This window comes from Herpailurus yagouaroundi, unplaced genomic scaffold, assembly GCF_014898765.1.
Source record: "Herpailurus yagouaroundi ecotype Mexico unplaced genomic scaffold, PumYag 141, whole genome shotgun sequence".
Lineage (NCBI taxonomy): Eukaryota > Metazoa > Chordata > Mammalia > Carnivora > Felidae > Herpailurus > Herpailurus yagouaroundi.
Genome location: NW_024412396.1, coordinates 13174120 through 13186683, shown reverse-complemented (window position 1 = coordinate 13186683; position 12564 = coordinate 13174120).

The window sequence follows — 12564 nt, the reverse complement described above, 5'->3', positions numbered from 1 at the left end:
GAGGAACAGCAGTAGGAAGCAAGATCATTGAAATTCAGGAAATTATTTCCTGAGTCACTTTCTGAAAAGCAAAACCAAAAACCCTGATGTTGCCAGCTTAAAGAGAGGTGAGACAGCAATCTTGGAATGGATTCCTCTACTGAACTGCGGCTGCTACAGCCGAGCCCCTCAGAGCTGTGAATACTGTGCTCTCAAGCCGGAAAGAATTTAGCCAAACTGTTTGACTTCACTTGTGTCAACAACATCGTGGCCAGCTCTGGAAGCTGGATAACCCTCTACTCAATGGGTACAGAATTACACAACCTCCAGCTTCTTTGTAGCAAATGACAATTTGGCTCTACAACCAGGTTGATAATATGTAAACTATCCAGGATTGTGCATCCTGCTCCAGTCAGGGCAGCTTGGAGTCAGGGAAACAAGTTTTGTAATAATTCTTAGGTTTCCTGTGTGGAAAGACCTGCTTTGAATCTCAGCTGCCACACTTAACCCAGTTTTATGACTTGGGGCTAAAACTTAGTCACTCATGAGCTTTGTTTTCTGATTTGTGGCTGGGAATGATTATTCCTACCTCCCAGGAGGCTGAGCAGAGGAAGGGAGGTGATGTATGTGAAAGCTTAGAACAGAGTTTGACAACTGGCAGGAGCAATGTGTTACTTCCCACCTCTGGTGGAGACCCAGTCTCTCGGAGAACCCAGTGCGCCATGCCTATATCTGAACATAGCTACTGGCAGTAATACCAGTAATACGTGCAGCCCAATTTCTTCACGGAGCATGTGTCCAGCCCACAGGGTTTTCTGCCAAGTGGTGGAGGCCTTTGGAGAGAGGATTAACGCAACCCCTGCCTTCAGGAAGCAACATTCCTGAATGGCCTTCCACCCATTAGAACAGTTCAAACTGTTATTAGTTTTAAATAGACAGTGATCACATCTGCTTTCTTAAATGATCATACCTCCCAAATTTCTAAATATAAATTTAAACCATGATCACCCTACACACATACACAGAGTCCTTGAATCAGAAGAGTGATTTTCTCTACCAGTCACAGCTTTTCCCCAACTTTTTATTTTGAAAATTTTCAAACATAGAGAAGAGTTAGAAGTAGTGCCACGAACACCATATGCTGTTTACTTAGATTTATGAGTAGAATTTCACTGCGTTTGTTATCTTTCGTTCTGCTTTTTAATTCTTAACTTTTTGCTGAACCATTTAAGAATTATAGACACTGTGACACTTCATCCCCAAATACTCCCGTATGTATTTATTTCCTAAGAAGAAGGACATGCCTCCCACATAACCATAGAATTAAGTATCTCACTCAGGAAATTTAACATAAATGCACTAGTATTATCTGATATACAGTCCATATTCAAATAGTCCCAATTATCCCAATAGTATCCTCCTTAGGGTTAAAAATCTAGACTTCAAAAAGGAAAAAAAAATCATACGTTGCATTTAATTGTCATGTCTCATCCAGTCTTTCTGAAATTTAGCCCTTCCCCCTTTGGGGCTAAAGCTGTTGTTTTCCTCTTAATTTTTATTTCCATAATGAGCCTCAAAAGTAAATGCAAGCCCCAGTAATTTTTCATCTTCATTTTTGGTCCCTGTACTTTTTTGAAAAGATGGCCTGAGGGCATCTCAGTGGCTCAGTCGGTTAAGCATCTGACTCAGGTCATGATCTCACAGTTCATGAGTTTAGGTTTGAGCCCCACATGGGGCTCTGCACTCACAGCACAGGGCCTGCTTGGGATTTTCTCTCCATCTCTCTCTGCCCCTCCCCTGCTCACTCTCTCTCTCTCAAAATAAATAAATAAACATTTAAAAAAATACATAAAAGGTGGCTTGTACTGAAAATAATCCCACTATTTTTCAGTTCTTAGCTTTTTCAGTTCTTAGCATATTTAAACAGAATAATAAATGTTAGCATCTACAGAATGACAGGTGTGAAGAGGGAAGGGATGGGGCATTCAGGTTGGGGCATGTTCAAGTTAAAGTAATGATAGAACATTCAGGTGACAAGCCCAATAGGTTATGATTGGAGATGGGAACCTGATTCTCTTCCCTTTTTTTTTTTTTTATGTTTGTTTATTTTTGAGAGAGAGAGACAGAACACAAGTGGGGGAGGGGCAGAGAGAGGGGGAGACCCAGAATCCGAAGCAGGCTTCAGGTTCTGAGCTGTCAGCACAGAGCCTGACACAGGGCTCGAGCTCACGAACCATGAGATCATGACCTGAGCTGAAGTTGGATGCTTAACCCACTGAGCCACCCAGGCACCCCTGATTCTCTTCCTATGTAAGGTAATGAAAGTCACTTACAGAGAAGTGAAGGGGAAGCCACAGAATGGGTGACTTTCACAGGTGGGGGGGGACTATTCTGGGGGAGGCTGGTCTGAAACTTGGGGAGATTTCTAGGCCAGAGGAGAAGGAGCAGGGTCTGCTGGACACCCAGAGAACCAGGGGAATGGTGTGCAGAGGGAATGAGGAAGAAGCAATGAATCCCACCCCTGAGCTGCTTATGGTTTTTATTTTATTTTATTTTATTTTATTTTATTTTATTTTATTTTATTTTATTTTTTATTTATTTAGTTTATTTTTTTTAGGGAGAGAGGGAAAGCACAAGAGGGGGAGAGGGCAGAGGAAGAGCGAGAAAGAGAGAGAGAGAATCCCAGGCAGGATCCACACTCAGTGCAGAGCCTGATTTGGGGCTTGATTCCACAAACCGTGAGATCATGACCTAAGGCAAAGTCAATAGTCAGACCCTCAACAGACTGAGCCACTCAGGCGCCCCTACTTATGGTTTTTAATTCAAGGTGCAAATTAATTCTCAACACTAGGCTAGGAGAGGGGCCCTGGGACACAGAGCTATGCCAGCTGGAGTCAGATCAGGTACCCTTCTGGAGAAATGGGAGAGGTTAGCCTAGACCTGCAAAGCCTCAGATCTCCTGAGGCAAAACTCCTGTAGGTAAGGAAACCAGAAAAAGAAACAAGAATAATCAGGAAGAGAAGTTAAAGAGGAGACTGGGAAGGGACAGGCTGGGGGACAAAAGCCAATTCAGTTGGGATGGCCAGAGAACAAATGGAAAGAATCTGTGTCCTTGACAACATTGAGCCACCAAATTAACCAACTCCAGAACCGCCCCACCTCTGGACTTCTCGTTATGTAAAATAATACATTTCTGTACTGTTAAAAAACAAGAGGTAACCAAAATTGATGGATTAAGAAACTCCGCAAAGAGCATTTTTACCGTGAAGTCTTAAGAACCAGGAGAATGAAGTAAAAATATCAAATAGGGGAACATAAAATGGTCACAACGACTGCAGCAAATCCACTCAGCTTATGAACCAGATCTTATACATATGATTACATTTAAAAGTTTATGAAGGACAAGCCTACGAGGCAGTAATTCAGTGATTTTTATTTTTTATTTCTTATTTTTTAAAGATTTTTATTTTTATTTTTTTATTTAAAAAAAAATTTTTTTTCAACGTTTATTTATTTTTGGGACAGAGAGAGACAGAGCATGAACGGGCGAGGGGCAGAGAGAGAGGGAGACACAGAATCGGAAACAGGCTCCAGGCTCTGAGCCATCAGCCCAGAGCCCGACGCGGGGCTCGAACTCACGGACCGCGAGATTGTGACCTGGCTGAAGTCGGACGCTTAACCGACTGCGCCACCCAGGCGCCCCTAAAGATTTTTATTTTTAAATAATGTTTACACCCAACATGGGGCTCAAACACACAACCCCAAGGTCAAGAGTCACATGCCCCAGCAACTGAGCCAGCCAGGTGCCCCTCAGTGATTTTTAAAGGATCACGAGGGGCGCCTGGGCTGGCCCAGTTGGTTAAACATCTGACTCTTGGTTTTGGCCCAGGTCATGATCTCGTGGTTCATGGGTTCGAACCCTTCATCAGTCTCTTTGCTGACAGTGCAGAGCCTGCTGGGGATTCTCTCTCTCTCTCCCTCTCTCTGCCCTTCCCCCTCTTGCTTGGGTGCGCATGCACTCGTGCTCTCTCTCTCTCTCAAAGTAAATAAACTTTAAAAAAAATATATCAGAAAAGGCAGGCAAAAGGAAAATCTGCTGTATAGGCCCTCAGTTTCTTAAGACAAAATATATGAATATATGTATACACATATGTATATGTACATATACATGTGTGTATTGTATATAAATCTACGTATATGTGTGCACACATACACATACATGTATGTGTACTATAATATATATGTATTTATGCACAAAATTTGCCCTGCACAGGAGGCACTGAAGAAAACATAAGCAGTTCTGATTTTTGAGGTGAAAGCGAAATCAGGGTACTGATTGCTGAAGGTTGAAAAAAAGCTGAAGGTGCCCTTGCCACCTACCAAGGGGATTTTTGCCAGAATAACTGGAATAAATAGAGCTTTCACAATGCACCAATTTTAATAAGGTTTCAAAGCAGTGTGAGTAATGGAGGGGGAAGTGTCGTGACACTGTTCCCATTGTCGTGCTTCTCTGCGGTAAACTCTTCTCAGCTGATACTGAATCATCAGGGGAGGTTATTAAACCCTTTTCATGTCTAACAGTTAACCCCAGAGTACTTCAATTTACTGGTACAAGTTTGACTTTAGAGTTGTTTCCAGGACCACGAATGAATTTAACAGGCTCTAGTTTACACATGTAACCCTAAAATTTTTAAACTTATTTCCTTCAACTTATGAAGATAGTCTGTGCTGGAGTAATGGAGAAGAAAGGGAGAGGCATATTTTCACCCCTTTCACCCTCAAATTAGTGGTACAGCTGTTTAAATGAAGCATCCACAGTTCCTTTAGAGACTAGTAGCAGTGACTAGTTCTTTCTTGTCCCTCAGACCCTCTAACCTCCAGGCGTGGTGCTCCTCGGGATTCGAACAGCTGCACATTTCCAACATAGTATTCCCTACATGGTGTCAAATGACTGGGAATGAAGTTTTGGTGACTGGATGATTTATTCACTTAGTCATCGTTGTTCCATCAGGGGAAACAATAAGAGGCTTTTGTTTGTGTTTCTGTGTGTAGGGTGTGAGGGATGAAGAGAAGAAAATAGCCATATAATGAAATCTTGGTCCTCTTTTTTCCTCTCTCAAAAGAGGTCTTTATCTTCAAATTACTATAAATGTATCATAAATATATCATAAAAAAGTACTGCACTGTGTCTCTTCCTATAGTATGTTTTCATATTTTCCTGGAAAGATTCTTTTTTCCTTTTCTGTTAAAAAAGTAATGCATGAAGATGTTCTAATCATAAAACATTCAAACATAACAAAAGTATACAGAATGAAAAACAAAGGTCTCCCTTCATTGCCTCTGCCCAACCCCCTCTCCTACCATTCTGCCCCTACAAAAAAGTTCTTTTTTTTTTTTTTTTTTTAATTCTATTACCCCAGTTTGGGGCACTTTCAGAACAGATGGCATATTGCAAGCAACAGGCAAATACAAGCAATCAGAAATCACTGAAAATGAACCTCACTGTGGAACACATTCCCAAAAAGTGCCAGGAAAAGTCATGGCAGAGTGACTGAGTACAGATCAGGGAGCTCTCCGGAAAAACAGGCACACAGAGCCAGAAACATCTGGGTTTGCTTCTATCCTGCCACTAGTTAGCTGGATGTCCTTGAGCAACTTCTGTTTACCCAGGTAGGCATGTCAGCAGGAGCGTGAAATGAGATTGCCGTGTAAAACACCTAGCCAGTGCCTGACGAGTGCTAAGTCTTTGGCAAATATTAGTTTTCTTCCCACGTCCAGAGGATCTTTGCTGTATCTAAAACGCACATTGGTTTATTTCTGCTGAGGTTCTAGTTATGTCTGCACGTTTACAGGGAAAGTTATAATCCTATTCTGCATGCTGCTTATAAAAAGATGAAAAAGAGCGCACTTTGCTCTCCTGCCAAGTTGCTCAAAGCACATTACAAGTTCTTTAAAGGCTGATGTAGAAATAGATCTGCATTGCATTTGGGTTCAGGCAATGTATGTGGATTCAGGCAAGAGCATTCAGGATTAAGAAATCCTGACAATCATGCGTGTGTTATTTCCTGAAATCCTGTATCATTAAGTGACTGATTCAAAGAAGTTGACTAGTGGGGCAACACTGATACAAGAACTTTGGGTTATTTTTTAATTATTCATGTAATATTAACATGACTGTTTGGGAGTTCAGAAGTTTCGGGTTTGTCACCAAGAAAACTACTCTGCAATCATCCAAGAGGCAAGCTCATAATAAGGTGAAAATATCTTTCAGGAGGAAAAAGATTAAGGCTTCTGGATTGATCCACAAGCATTTTTTGCAGTCTATGAAGCCTGGAGTGCCCTCTACTGGTTACCTTCCAGAGAGCCAGGCAGCTAATGGTTCATGAGAGGACTCAAATTTTTGAAACACTTTAAATATAACCCTTTCTCTCTGTAACTTTTCTAGTGAGTGACATTTTTCTGAAGGCTTATCCTCTGAAAGAGAGAGCAATAACTTTTTTTTTTTTGGAACCAACTTGATTCCTTAATCAGAAGTGTGTCTGAGATATCATTTACATGTGATCAATTGTCTGTTAACATCCTAATTTCTAATCAACATGTCAGAAGAATAACTAAATGGAATAAAGTGACCCCAAAATATTTAACTGGATTTTATATTTTAAAAAAATATATTTTTGTAAGGTACACAGTTTCTAATGTACACTAGTCTGTCCATACTGGTTTTTCAACTTCTTGCAAGTCTGTAATTATTTCAAGATAAGAAGTTGAAAAAAATCTAGTGACGACTTTGCAGCTTTAAATCATTTAAATTTTTTTATGAACTTATTGAACCATAAAAGAAAGAAAATGTCAATGACAGAGATAGAAAAATATGCATCATTTGAAATTTGTAGTCTCTACTATTTTTCTTCCCTGCTTCACTCCCTTTGCCAGTAGCCAATAACCCTTCCTGATGTCTTGAAGGGCTTGCAAGGGTCCAGTAAAAACAGGTATGCCCACACTCACTGGCCATCAGAGCTAACTGGACTTCTAATGTGAACTGGCTCACTGCTTTCCATTCATGTGTTGAAAAGCAGAATCTTTGGAGTGCCTGGGTGGCTCAGTCGGTTAAGCGTCCAACTTCAGCTCAGGTCATGATCTCACACTCTGAGTTCGAGCCCCATGTCAGGCCCTGTGCTGACAGCTCAGAGCCTGGAGCCTGCTTTCAGATTCTGTGTCTCCCTCTCTTTCTGCCCCTTCCCTGCTCATGCTCTGTCTCTCTCTGTCTCAAAAAAACCCCAAAAACCAAAAACCAAAAAACACACACATTAGAAAAGCAGAATCCTTATCTTCTGGTGCAGTGTAACCTAGAATTCATCCACTTTTCATTTATCCATGCATTCATTTATTCCCCAGTTATTAAGCACCTATTCTGTGCCATACACTGTCTATATGTCATGAGTATATGTCACTTCTACAAGATGAGGGTCCCAATGTAATCACATTCCTTTTAATGTTAAAACTAAATAAGTCTACTGCATGCACACACATATGCATACCAATCCCAGGAATGTGTCTTTTTTTTTTCCTTCACCAGAATTCCTCTCTGTAATAAATCCACGAACTCCAGAAGGCAGACTCAGCCCTGGGACCCAGTCCTTCTCTTACTTGGCTACTGCTCTCTGTTGGGAGTGTGGGGACTCAGATTTGGACTAGTTTATATTGCCCCCCAGCATTTCCCTGGATTGTTCCCCACTCCAGATATTTTCAATGAGTCCTAGAAGAGGGAAGGACAATGTCCCTCCCTCCCAGTTTAATGCACACAAAGGGCAGATATTCCAAACTGCTCTTTACACACACACACGCGCGCGTGCACACACACACACACACACACACACACACACCCCAAAGCCACCTTTCCTTAGAGAACTGTCAGCTGGAACACCCCATCTTGCATCCATGACTTCAGAAGTCTCTAAAACAAAGTAGCCTATCTTTGAGTCCTTGATCTGGAATCCTCAGTCACATTCTTGGTTATTTTGTTCAATATAAAGCAGACAACAGAGCTGTCCCGGTTGAAGTAGGGATGGGGCTCTGTCTCCTTCCTTCTGTCCTTTCTCTGTATCTTTCCCCTCCCAGGTCGGTGGACATTGAGGTGCCACTGTGGAACTGTGGCATTTTGTGAAATACAGATTGAAAGCCACTCATCTATTTTAAAATTCTTATTTTACAGATGAAAAAAATGAGGCCCAAAGTGCAGTAAACTGCTGGTCTGGAATTCAAGCTGAGATCTCCTGGTTTCACACCCTTTGCTTTTTTGGTGGTGTTATGTTGTTTCTCTTTTATCTATGTGAAGATTTATTTGTTTTGTGTCTCATTCCCTCCAAGCCCAAACTTAGGTAATTATACCTTGAAAAGCAATCTCATAAGCTAATTTATAATTGGATGTTTATGGCCAATAATAGCTTGGCAAATTGCTTCTCTCAAGTGTATCTGTCTAAGTCCCAGGAGGAAACAGATGGCACACTCAAATTAGGATAATCAAATGGGTTTAATAAAGGTCCCATTTACACAAGTGTGTACAGTGTGTAGGGAGACCACCAAGGATAACAGTATCAGAGCTAATCCTGTCCGTTGGCCTGGAAGGACGAAGGGAGGGAGCACACTCTTCAGAGAGACGTGGAGCCTGCCAGAGAGAGGAATGTGTCATTTGGTCAAGGGACTAGGCAGCCCAAGGTGACCTTTCGGGGATGAGGTTGGGCAATTATAACATCACCTTCTCTGTCTTCTCTTTCTCTAATCTCTGCTAGAGATCTTCTTGGTTGAACCCAACTGGAAGTCAAAAACATTGAACATATGGGTTAGTCACTCTACAGAGCAGGGTGAAGAAGAGTGAAGAGTAGATCTGGAGGCCAAATGGAAAATATCCTTTTACAAAGGTATACAATTCCACAAGTTATCAGAGCTGGGGACCAAGATTCTAGAAGGAAAAAACAAACAAACAAAAACACAGAAATCATTTTAGTCTCTACCTTTCCGGCCACAGCCAATCAGTCACTTAATGGAGGCAGTCCTGGGGCACCTGGCTGTCTCAGTCAGTATAGAGCATGTTACTCTAGATCTCAGGCCTATGAGTTAGAGCCCCATGTTGGGCTTGGAGTCTACTTAAATTAAAAAAAAATTTTTTTAATGAAAATATAATGGAGGAAGTTCTCTCTTTTTTTTTATTTTTATTAAAAAAAATTTTTTTTTAACGTTTATTTACTTTTGAGACAGAGAGAGACAGAGCATGAACAGGGGAGGGGCAGAGAGAGAGAGGGAGACACAGAATCTGAAACAGGCTCCAGGCTCTGAGCTGTCAGCACAGAGCCTGATGCGGGGCTCGAACCCACGGACTGTGAGATCATGACCTGAGCCGAAGTCAGACGCTTAACCAACCAAGCCACCCAGGCGCCCCTGAAGTTCTCTCTTTTATAAACACTTCTTGATCCATTTCTCTAACATCCAGCTTGATTACTACGCATTTAGTTTTGGTCCCTACCACATCATAGCTGGATAGGGCGATAGCTTCCTAACTAGTATCCTGCCTTTAATTCCCCAACTTCCACACCACAGGTGGGATTATTATTATTTTCTAATGTTTATTTGTTTTTGAGAGAGAGAGAGAGGGACAGAGAGACAGAGTGCAAGCAGGGGAGGACAGAGAGAGAGAGAGAGAGGGAGACACAGAATCCAAAACAGGCTCCAGGTTCTGAGCTACCTGCACAGAGCCCGACATGGGGCTCAAACTCACTAATGGTGAAATCATGACCTGAGTTGAAGTCAGACGCTTAACCGACAGAGCCACCCAGGTGCCACAGGTTTTTAAAATATTTTTAAGATGCAAGTCTGACCATGTAGTTTTCTGCTTAATACCCTTCAATGACTTAACATCACCTCAGTACATTTGATATCAGTAATAATTTATCCTAAAATGTAGGGGCTTAAAACAACAATAATCATGTATTCTCTCTCATTGTATGCGTCAGGAATTTGGAAAGGGCTTGGCCGGGAAGTTCTTTCTTGGAGCCTTTCATGAGGACACAATCAGATTTTGTCTGGGGCTGCAGTTATCAGAGGAAAGGATCCCTGGGGGCCATCTTGGAGACTGGCTATTTACACATACCTAGGATAATGTCTAATTCTAAAGTGTCCTATAGGGCCATTTACCCTTGTCATCAGGAATAAGGACCTGCCATGGCCATGTTCTACTACCTCTCAAGTTTGCTATTTTAGAAGAGGTATTTTTTTCATTTTTATTTTTTGAAGTTTATTCATTTTTGAGAGAGAGAGAGAGACAGACTCTGAAGCCAGCTCCAGGTACTGAGCTATCAGCACAGAGCCTGACTCGGGGCTGGTACCCACGAACTGTGAGATCATGACTTGAGCTCTAGTCAGATGCTTAACTGACTGAGCCACCTAGGGGCCCTGGAAGTATGAGGTATTTCTTAACTGATTCACCTACTTCTAAGGCCCAGGATTAGAGGTATGGGCTCTGTTTAACTCATTTATTTTAATTTTCTTGGGGAAACTGGGTTAGTGCTGCTTAAAAATAAAGCATTCTCGGAGTACCTGGCTGGCTCTGTCAATGGAGCATGCGACTCTTGATCTCAGGGCTGTGAGTTCAAGCCTCACACTGGGAGTGGCAATTACTTTACAAAAATTAAATTAATTTTAAAAATAAAGCATTCTTTGGTAAGCATTATTGACAAATACAAAATTATCTCTAAGTCATGTATATAAAACAGAATACATTAAACTAAACAGGTATATTCAGAACAACATAATATACTTAACATATTTAATTAGTTTAATTTATTTAATATATTGGATAATTTAAATATACTCAATACTTAAACCCAAAATTCTGTTAATAAAATTAAATTTACCAAATATTTCTCATCTGCTGTCTTTTCCTAAGACAAGAAAATCATAACACTTTTCTTTATCTCCTTCTATAGCAGTTCCCAGCCCAATTCTTGGTATAAAGTAGATGGTCATTAAATATTTGTTGAATTAAATTGAGTAATACCAAGAATAAATAATGATAATCCCCAGCCTTTTCTTTAAAGTTCCTTCTGAATTTCTGCAGAGTAGTAGACAGTACTGTGTTCTAAGCACTCTGCTAAGCACTTTATATGCATTATCTCATTAATCTTCACACCAATCTTATGAGGGTGGTACTTTATTTTACCCATTTTACAGAGGAGAAAACTGAGGTTTAAAAAAGTTGGCCTCGGGGAGCCTGGGTGGCTCAGTCGGTTGAGCTTCCGACTTCAGCTCAGGGCATGGTCTCGCAGTTTGTGAGTTTGAGCCCTGCGTCAGGCTCTGTGCTGACAGCTCAGAGCCTGGAGCCTGCTTCAGATTCTGTATCTCTCTCTCTCTCCCCCTCCCCTGCTCATGCTCTGCCTCTTTCTGTCTCTCAAAAATAAATAAATATTTTAAAATATTAAAAAAAAAAGTTGGCCTCTACTGTTCATATCCTCTCTAATTCTTCATATTCCATAGTTTGAGTCCAGAAAAAGATATTCAGTTAACTTTATGCCCTGTTATGAATATACTGATTTTATGGTTTCTATTTGAAAGACTACTGGGCATGTATTTAGCAACAATGTTATTGAAATAGCTTTCTCTTCTGGATGTAGAGTATGCTGTATAAGACCAAAACAGAAAGTACAATATTCCTTGCTTCTAATATACAGTTTTATTTTTCTATTTAAAGTTTTGAAATCAATTAATGTAATCCCTATCAAAATACCAACAGCATTTTTCACAGAACTAGGACAAATAATTTTAAAATTTGTATGGAACCACAAAAGATCCCAAATAGCCAAAGCAATCTTGAGAAAGAACAAAACTAGAAGTATCACAATCCCAGATATCAAGATATACTTACAAAGCTATAATAATCAAAACAGTATGGTAATGGCATAAAAATAGACACAGAGGGGTACCTAGGTGGCTCAGTCTGTTGAGCATCCAACTTTTGATTTCATCTCAGGTCATGATCTCAGAGTTAGTGAGTTCAAGCCCCATTCTCTCTCTCTCCCTCTCTCTCTGCCCCTCCCCTGCTCACTCTCTCTCTCTCTCTCTCAAAATCAATAAATAAACTTAAAAAAAATAGACACATAAATCAATGGAACAGAACAGAGAGCCTAGAAATAAAGCCACATTTACATGGCCAATTAATCTTCCACAAAGGAGGAAAGAATATTCAATGGGAAAAAGATGCTGTCTTCAACAAATGACGCTGGAAAAACTGGACAGCTACATGCAAAACAATGAAGCTGGACCACTTTCTTACACCATACACAGAAATAAACTCAAAATAAATTAAAGACCTAAATGTGAGACCTGAAACCTGAGACATAAAAATCCTGAAAGAGAAGACAGGCACTAACTTCTCTGACATAGGCCATAGAACATTTTTCTAGATATATATCCTGAGGCAAGGGAAATAAGAGCAAAAATAAGCTGTTGGGATCACATCAAAATAAAAAGCTTCTGCACTGTGCAGGAAACAATCAACAAAACTAGAAGACATCTTACTGAAAGGGGGAAGATATT